Source organism: Camellia sinensis, chromosome 5 (genome assembly GCF_055761805.1).
Source record: "Camellia sinensis isolate YWXY chromosome 5, ASM5576180v1, whole genome shotgun sequence".
In the NCBI taxonomy this organism is placed as follows: domain Eukaryota; kingdom Viridiplantae; phylum Streptophyta; class Magnoliopsida; order Ericales; family Theaceae; genus Camellia; species Camellia sinensis.
Window position 1 is genome coordinate 34,707,974 of NC_138965.1, and position 9,974 is coordinate 34,717,947.

A 9,974-nucleotide genomic window follows, 5' to 3' on the forward strand; every position below is an offset into this window, starting at 1 on the left:
TTATAGGTTTGTTATGGATTGAATGAATTATTAGGAATTACAGGTGTATTGTTTTCCGGCTTTGGCGACCAATTTATTAGTCGCGACAAATAAATAATTTTTTTTCGCAAAAAATGACAATTGCTGACCAAGAGTTTTGGTCGCAAAAAGTACATCTATTGCCGACCAAAACAGCTCTTGGTCGTGGAAACTCACTTTTGCCGACCAAAAATTTTGGTCGCGAAAAGTAACAAATGGCGACCAAATTTTTTGGTCGCGAAATGTGACAATTGTCAACTAAGAAATTTGGTCGGGAAAATATCACTTTTCGCGACCAAAGTGTTTTAGCGACAAAATGAATTAGTCGCGGTAATTAAATATTTAGCGACCAAAAATTTAGTCGGCAAATCCAACTTTTGCCGACCAACCAAAATTTTGGTCGCGAATTACTTTTGCCGACCCTCAATTGGCGACCAAAGTAGCGACCAAAAAAATTGGTCGCAGATAACTTTTGCCGACCAAAAATTGACTTTTAGCGACCAATTTTTTTGTTGCCAAAAGTGTTAATTCTTGTAGTGATAAGAAGAAAAGGATTATTTTTGACAATTGAAGAGGATTATTTTGGTAGAGTTATAACAATTTGTGATTTAGAAATTAAATTACGTATTTTGTGATAATGTTTACACATTTTTTCATCGAAACATTGTTTAACCTCAAAATTGCATAACATTAAACAAAAATGTTTGACTTTGAACCACAAATTTTTGTTTATCTATCAAAAAATTATGCAATATTTGTCACAAAAATGTATAACACATACAAGCAAAATGCGTAACAATGTGCTATGATACACACCTTATAGGAAGTGTGTACCGAAGGGATTTTTATATAATAAAACAGATCAATTTTTGAAAATTATTTTAGAGAACATAGTTGAGGGTTTAGATTGAAAATCTAATTGAGTATAAAAAAAATCTATATAGTAAAATAGATATGTTTTTCTTTAAATGTTACATGTGGCATAGTTGATGGCTAAAATTGAATAAATTTAATAATAATGAAAAATATCTGATGTGACATATGTAGCGGTCCGAGTTAAAACCTAACATTTCTTGTTCTTTTGTTTGGGTTAATGCTTGTTGTGGGTTGCATTATTTTGTGTTGAATCTCATCTATGGCTCGGAACCTTAGCATTTAACCCAGGAACCAGTGAGCAACCTGTCCTGTTTGGCTGGTAGGCCGCAGTCTCCCTAATCACGCCTACGGTGTGTGTGTGTTTGGTGGTCTCGCCCGCAATGGGCTGCAACCAGGCCACGACCAAAGTGTGTCGTCGGGTCTGTTGTATTGGAAGAAAGTGTGTGGCCCACGAGGTGGGCCGCGGTTGTGAAGGTCGCGCCCGTGAGGGTATTGGTTGTGCCTAAGGTGGTGAAGGTCGCACCCGCGACCTGTTGTTCACCCTGCAATCCGACTGCTCTATAAATAACAGCCAAAAGCTGAAAATATCTGTTTTGAGTTCATCTTCTTTTCTAACTCTCATGTTTCACCATTTTTGAACTTTTTGTACGGGCAGTTTGGTCATTTTACATTCCACTATCATTTCAAATACATTTTTCAATACAACAATTCAAATAAAAATTCATCCCATCTTTCCAAACACAAAAATTAAAATAACCTATTAAAATAGTCAAATAGCCAAAAAAAATCTAAAAATAGCCACTTTTCAAACCCACATAAAAATACCAAAAGGAAAAAAATAATTATAATTTAAAATGGGCCTTTAATATAAAAACAATAAAAGATTTTCATTATTACCTAAGTCAGGGACCTTCATATACAACAACAGGTCGAACGGGCCTTTATTATAAAACCAATAAAAAAAATTTCATTATTACCCAAGTCAGGGACCTTCATATACAACAGCAGGCCGACCTGTTGTGTTTGGTTAAGTAATTTGAAAAAAGATTTAAAAAAAGAAAGGAAAAAATTTGTGAAATTAAGTGAAATATAAATATATTTTATTTTTATTTTTTTCTTTCCAATTTTCTTTCTAAATCTCTTAACCAAACACAATGCAAATGGTTTAGTTGTAAAGCCGGCTCTAGATCTGATTATTATAATATTTTTAATTTATTATATTTATTTTTAAAAAATTAAACGATAAATATATTTTTAAAAATAAATATGATAAATTAAAGAAATTATGATTATTAAATCAATTTAGTTATGATCTATGATATACAACCCTTGAAAGGTGTGCATTTTATGCACTTAGTTACAATTTTTGTGGTATTTGATTATAATTTATTGTGATTATTCTTATATTAGTTATGACTCATCACGATATTAATTATGACATTATTTGAATGGAATTGGCTTTCTTCCAGTCTCAGATTAGATAGAGAGTGTTGTTGGGCCCGTAGAGATCTACTACAAGTCCCGTTTTGATAATCCGAACCGTTTAATGTGTAGAACTCTTCAAGTACTATATCACTATAAACATTACATTGATTAGATATCGATAATTACTTGATCAAATCAGTTTTGTATAAAAAAAAATAGACGGTGAAAAAATAAATGGTTGACAGAAAACTGATCTGATGAGATAGCTATCGATATCAGATCAATGTGATTTTTTACAGGCATATAATACTCAACGAGTTCTACACATTGAACGGTTCATATTATCGAAATGGGACTCGTGGTAGGCCCCCATGGGCAGTGGCGGAGCCAAGAAAGGGGCACTTATTAATTACAACATTAAAAATTTTTATAAAAATATTTCACATAAGTTTTTACGATTGACTTCAAGAAAGATTTATATATATATATATATATATATATATTATTTATAACTAGTATATCATGGACAATATATAAAAAAAGTCATGGATATAATTTTTAAAATAAATTATATAATAATAAAGTATTTTTTTATACAAAATTTCAGTAAAAATTCAATATAATAGTCATACTACGTCATCATTGATATATGATATCACCAACCAATAGTAGATAAACACATAAAGGATGAATCCCACTTGTCAAATGTAACTAACAATTCAATAAATTTCATATCTTCATTGAGTTTAATTATAATTGCACGTTAAGAATGATGGACATCACCATTGTATTGAAATTTTCATAAATAATAATATGATTTATCGTAATATCTTTATTTTCAATGATAATAAAAAAAACCATTATTATTCTCATAATTTTAAAAAATGTCATTGATATTTCAATCTAAATAATATTTTATAATTTTTTTATTTAAAATTTTTTCTTTATATTTGCAAAATATATATATATATATATATATTCCAAAACCAAGAGGGGGCATGTGACCCCCCGGACCAAGTGTGGCTCCGCCACTGTCCACGGGCCCAACAACACTCACGCCAGTCCGACCTGGGACCAGAGAGAAGCCATGTCCTATTTTAATTATGATCCAAATTTTATTTATTTATATTTCATGTGGTAGTTATAACTCAAATTTTATTTTTTGTAGTTATGACCGAATGAGAATTTAATTATGACATGTATGATAAGAAATACCACAAAATAGTATAATTTACATATAATATACAACCTAAAAAAATATACCATAACATTATCTATAAGCCTCCACAAATTTTAAAATTCACTCAAATTCAAACTGGAATTGTTGACCTGAAATTATCTGGAGGCTTTTCCCAAAATACGCCAACTTGCTAACTTATTTTCCAAACTAAGTCTAGTTTGGCCGAAATTCCCAAAATAAGCTGAAGTGTGTTTCCAAAACACACTTTTAGCATGTTTCTGACCCAGGCGCACAAAATGAATAAAATCATAAAAGCGTGGTTACAAAACACGCTTTTAATTAAAAAAACGCTGTTCCTATTAGCGTTTTTATGTTTAGTGAAAGCGTGTTTCCGAATCGCACTTTCAATAGAAAGCATGGTTAGGAACCATGTTTTAAAGAAAATTTTCTTTTGAAAGAAAGCGTGGTTTGTAACCACGCTTTTAAAAGCCATATAAAATGGCCCACCACCCTCATTTGCAACCATGCTTTTTCTAAACACTTATGTTTTTTTTTCCCCCGAACCAGTTCTCCCTCTGCTCTCACTCTCTGTCTTCGTGGGTTCTCTGCTCTCTCTCTCTCTCTCTCTCTCTCTCTCTCTCTTTATGGGTCGCTCTCTACTCTCTCTCTCTCTCTCTCTCTCTCTCTCTCTCTCTCTCTCTCGTTGGTATGTGGAGATTGACGCAAGTATTCATGTCTTATAAACTCTAAACTCACATGCCGACAATGAAGTACTGATACTTCAGGAAGTTCACATGGTAGCTGTATGTTTAAAATTACTGTAAAAGAGTTGTCACGTTAACCTTTATGACCTGAATAATTATGCATCAACTTTATAGGAGTTGTCACTTCAACTTTTATTGACTACTCAGTACATATCTAAAGGTTTAAGCAAAGTTCAAATCTGTTTAGAAATTTTATTTCACTTTTCCGCTTACAAATATAATTCAATTTATTTTTCATTATACAATAGTTTAATTTCATTTTTTACCTTACATATTTAATTTAATTTAATTGGAAAAATTTAACCAATTTAATTTCAAGTTAACTATGTGTTGATTTAAGTCGGTGTTGTTCACATTGAAAAACCCATCTATAAGTACTCTACTACAAATTAATCTTCAATGCATTCCAACTCTATAATATTTTCTCTTCAAGATTTATGAATCTATTTGAAGCTGCATAGGGTGGCTTTCTAAACACAAAGGGTCTAATTATTTTATTGTTTTGTTCTGACACCCCCTCATCCCATTATGAATTGCTGAAGTTCACATGGGCACAGTAGCTATGGTACAACCTCTTGCTTTTTTCATACAGTGAGTAGTCTCGTCAAAGTCGTCGCAGTGATACGTCTAACATTTCTCAGTCATGTAGTGATGCAGTGACTTTAACAGAGGTAATAAATTAAGGAACTCAATGAAATGGCCAAGTTCACATGGCCACAATAAACAGTGTACGGATGATTGGCCTTTTTTGAAAAAAGTGAGTAGTCACCTTCGAGTGACGATTGAAGTACTAGTTGTGTGGAGCGCGTTTAGCATTGATTGTTTATTACTCATAAATATATGGGCTTTTAATGGCACATGACTTTGTGCAGCACGACTTAGTTGGTTTGTTTTTTCCTCACATTTTAGATTTGAATTATTAATCACATTAATACGACCACATGGCAATAGTGTTGACAAACAACTATATAAAGGACTGAATGAGTGATGGTAAACATACAACCTTTCCACTCAGTTCTCCCTAGGAAGCTATCATTCATTTATTGAGAAAAAATCAAATGGAGTATACATTCACGGTAAGGGGTAGGAATCGCAGATGTGAGAGTTCACGACGAGGAAGAGGAATGGGAAGGGGACTCGCAGGGGGTAAGAAATTCGAAAGAGATGAGAGTTCCCGCCGAAGAAGAGGAACGGGAAGTGGAAGTGGCGATGCTGAAGTTGAAACATCGTTTGCTTTGTTAGATGCCTCTTGTGTTTATTATGATAGGTTTGGGAAGCGACATTCTGTGATGCCGAAGTACTATTGAGATCCATGTGGTTTCGTGGAGAATCCATCTGTTAATCAAACAGGATATGGTTTAGCAGACGCTACACTTTTGAAGTTGCCTGCACTATTTATAGAGCGCGTGCAAATGGAAAGATTATATCAGAAAAATCGACTGAAGGTGCCGAAAGCACGTTCAGTTAAGATCCAAAAGGAAGATCCAGATAATGTTGATCGACTATGTGAAAGACTTTGACGTGAGATTTCTCAAATGCGTCGTAGGTTAGCTCGCGATATGAAACTATCTATACTGAAGTCGGATGCCAAGAAGAACGGAACAGCACCAAATGGTAGGCTGTCAAGGAGGATCCTACACTTCTCTCTGACCCTGAGCTCTCAGATTATTCGGACTCTGAGATTGCTAATTTGAGCGAGGATTAGGCGTCTATCTGTCTACTAAATTATATTAGGTTATCCATAACCATGTATTGTGTGTGTTAAAATAACTCTTTCGACAATGAGTTTGTGAAAGGTTTGTCTAATATTTGTCTATGTAACTGTTAAGTATTGTACTTGTCGCTTTATTTTATGTACTGTGTTATGTTGAATGTTTTCACAAATTATTTTTGTGGAACACTTATCATTGAACTAGTTACGTCGTTCTGAAGTGTTATAAGTGTTATAGTCATACCTTTATTTTGTTTTCCTGTTCGTAGTAGTAATTAGCAAATTAGATACTTTGTATACATTGTGTGAAGTTTTATTTAAATATTTCTTGGCAACAAATATTTAAGAGCACAACAAATATTTAGTTTCGAAAATTCTGCGAAAGTAGACTTAGTTTGGGAAATAAATTAGTATAGGGGCTTAGTTTGGGAAAAGCCCTGACAAAATCTCTCTGAAATTGCTCAAAATGTTTTCTAGGGAAGGTGCGTGTCTTGATGTCATTATTTTCTTCTTCTTTTTTAATTTTTAATTTTTAATTTTTTATTTGTTGTCTTTATTTTTGTTCATCGATCTTTTTTAAATTATAGTTGAATTATAAATTTAAATAAAAATTTAAAAAAACAAAATAATTAGGTAAATTAAGCAAATATTTAATTTACATTTTTTCATATTTTTTTTTACTTTTTTATTTTTAAAGTCATAAGCGGTGATCATTGATTCGATGGTAAAATCTTAGTCTAATAATCTTTGATATGATGTTTATGCTTGCTTATTTGTGGTTTTCTTTTTATTTTCTTATGCCGCGTCGTTATAACTTAAATCAGAACTTTAATTTTAAAGCTCTTAATCACTACTCTTTAGATAATTCATGCTGTTTATTTTTTAAAAAAATTATGTATAAATTATTTATGTAAATATCAAATTGATCTGATAATCGTATATATAATTTTATCATTTTTTTAAAAATACTGGATGAAATATAATTTCAAAATTACATAATTTATTTTTAAATATTAAAATAATAAAATTTGGTAGTTAAGATTGTTTATCAATACGATATTTTATATGAATAATTTATATATAGAGATCTAAAAGATGATTGAGTGAATTATAAAATGTGGATTGAAGAAAAATCAATCAAAATAATAATAATAATAATAATAATAATAAACAGCTTTTTACTAATTTCAGGGGCTTTTGAAAGTGTGGTTACGAACCACGTTTTCTTTTAACAGCAAATTTTCTTTAAAAGCGTGGTTAGAAAACCACGCTTTCTATTGAAAGCGCGATTCGGAAACACGCTTTCACTAAATATGAAAACGCTAATAGAAACAACATTTTCTTAATTAAAAGTGTGTTTTGTAACCACGTTTTTATAATTTTATTCATTTTGTGTGCGTGAGCCAGAAACATGCTGAAAATGTGTTTTGTAAACACGCTTTAACTTATTCTGAGAATTTGAGCCAAACTAAACTTAGGCCTAGTTTGGAAACAGGCTAATTTAGTAGCTTTTTGGCTATTTAGCTAAAATATGAGTTTAAAAAAAATTAGTATATTTGGGATGACTTTTTGACTTTTTACGAAAAGATGTGTAAAAAGTAGAAAGAAAAGAAAATCTTTGACTTTTTGACATGAGTTGTTGACTTTTTAACTAATTTACTAACTTTTTGACTAAAATAGAAGGCCCTCAAACTAGGTCTTTGTTTGAAAAATAAATTACAGCAATGATTCATCCCCCCTTTCCTCCCACCCCCTTTGACCCCCTCTCTCTCTCATTGGTTACATTTTCTTTTTCTTTTTCTTTTTTTTCCTGCTCCTCCAATCACCACCCGCCACGTGGCAAAGGGGGGTGAGGGGTGACCCCAAAAGGGAGTCCCAAGCATTATTCAATAAATTAATAGGTTGCCCTATTTTGAGAAAAGCCTCAATTATCTGCGATGGTAATTTGACTATGTGTTTTTAATATAATAAAGGCAGAGGCGGCAGTGGTCGGACATGGCGAAGCTGGCATTTATCTCTTCTGAGCTCATCGCATACGCAACTCTTTCAATATAAATGCCTCATTCTAATATGCTATCTTTTTCTAATATGCTATTGTACATCCACTCTAGACAAAGGCGGCGGTAGACTTAGTGGCCTTCGCCAAATTATTTTGAAAAATAAGGTAAAAGTTATATATTTTTTTTTAAAAAAAATAATAATGTGACTTAAAAAATGTTAAAAATAAAAAAGTTGGCTTTTGTGGATTTGGTTGTTTTAAATTGTCATATCAATTTGGAAGAGAGTTTAAACTTGGTAAGTTTATTTTATGGTTGATTTCGGTGATTCTAATTATTTATATTTTAGAATTCGTTGAGTAGAATATTTATATAAAAAATGAAGATAATTGAACATCGGTAATTATATGTTTGAATCAGATTTGTTTTTAAAAAATAAACAATAAATATAATTTTAATACAACAATGATAGAAATCTCCCTTTTTTAGAGACCCCACAACTCCTAAAGTGATCCACACCACTCATGATGTGGGTTTTGGGGATATGTGGGGATCCCAAAAAAAAAGGGGTCTCACTCATAAGTGCTTAAAATACAATTTAATAAATCATTAAAATAATCAATTTTATTAATAAATTATTAAGTCAATTAACAGTTTTTAATGATATTATAAATTTATTTCAATTAATCATTCAGGTAACTTTATCATTGTATAGCAGAACAATTAAGAATTTTATTTTTTCAATTAATTCTGTTAAATAAAAAATTATAATAAGGGGGTATTTGTTATTTTTCAAACCATAGAAAGCAATCCATATTTTAAACAAACTTCAAGAGGTGTATTTGCAATTTACCCATAAGAAAATTACCTGAATTATTGATCGAAAAGGGTAAATTATAATACATGCCTTTGAGGTTTGCTTAAAATATAAATTATCTCATGTGGTTTGAAAAATTATAAATATCCATGTGTCATAATTTTTTTATTTAATAAAATTAATTGAGAAAAATAAAAATTTTAATTGTTCTCCTATACAATAATAAAATTATCTGAATTATTAATTGAAATAAATTTATAACATCATCAAAAACTATTACTTAATTTCATGATTTATTAATAAAATGGGTTATTTGTGATGAAATTAGAAATTTTAAGGTGCAAGATGTAATTTCCAGAACCACATGAGCTAAATCGTATTTTAAGTAAATCTCAAGAGGTATATATGTAATTTATCCTTTTATTATTATATAAGAAAACAATTAGGAATTTAAATTTTTCAGTTGATTTTTTTAAATAAAAAATCTAATAAAGAGTATTTGTAATTTTCTAAACCATAGGGAGCAATCTATATTTTAAGTAAACCTTAGGGGATATATTTGTAATTAATCCTTTTATCTATCCATCCAAACGTGTATATCATATGCACTCTATTATGCATTTTTGTAGTAAATATAACCTAATTTTTTGGTAGACGGCAATTTGTAATTTAAAAATGAAATTACTTTTTTTGTGATAATATTATATATTTTTTTATCCAAATATTTTTTAACCATAACTCTACCATAAAATAAAATAAAAAAATACACCATAACTCTACTAAAAAAAATTACTAACAATGATGCATATAATACATACTTTTTGAGAGGTATGTACCATAACATTACCATCTATGTCTTATATTTTAGATTTTTTTTTTCCAAAATTCCCCTATAACAATTATTTAAAACACAAAATGGGGTGAATGGAGTTTAAACTCAAGACCTTTGATCTGCGAAACAATAATTTTATCATTTGAGTGACACACAACCAATACACTTTTATATTTTACAGATTTAACCAGAAACCCACTAATATATATATATATATATATAGATGGTGCTTGATAAAGTTTGAAAATTGAAAACTGAAAATTAAGTACTGAAAATTGAACGCTGAATTTTTTAAATTGAAAAGTTGATTATAAAAATTTAAGTGTTGAATTAAGGCAAGTTGTTTGATATGTA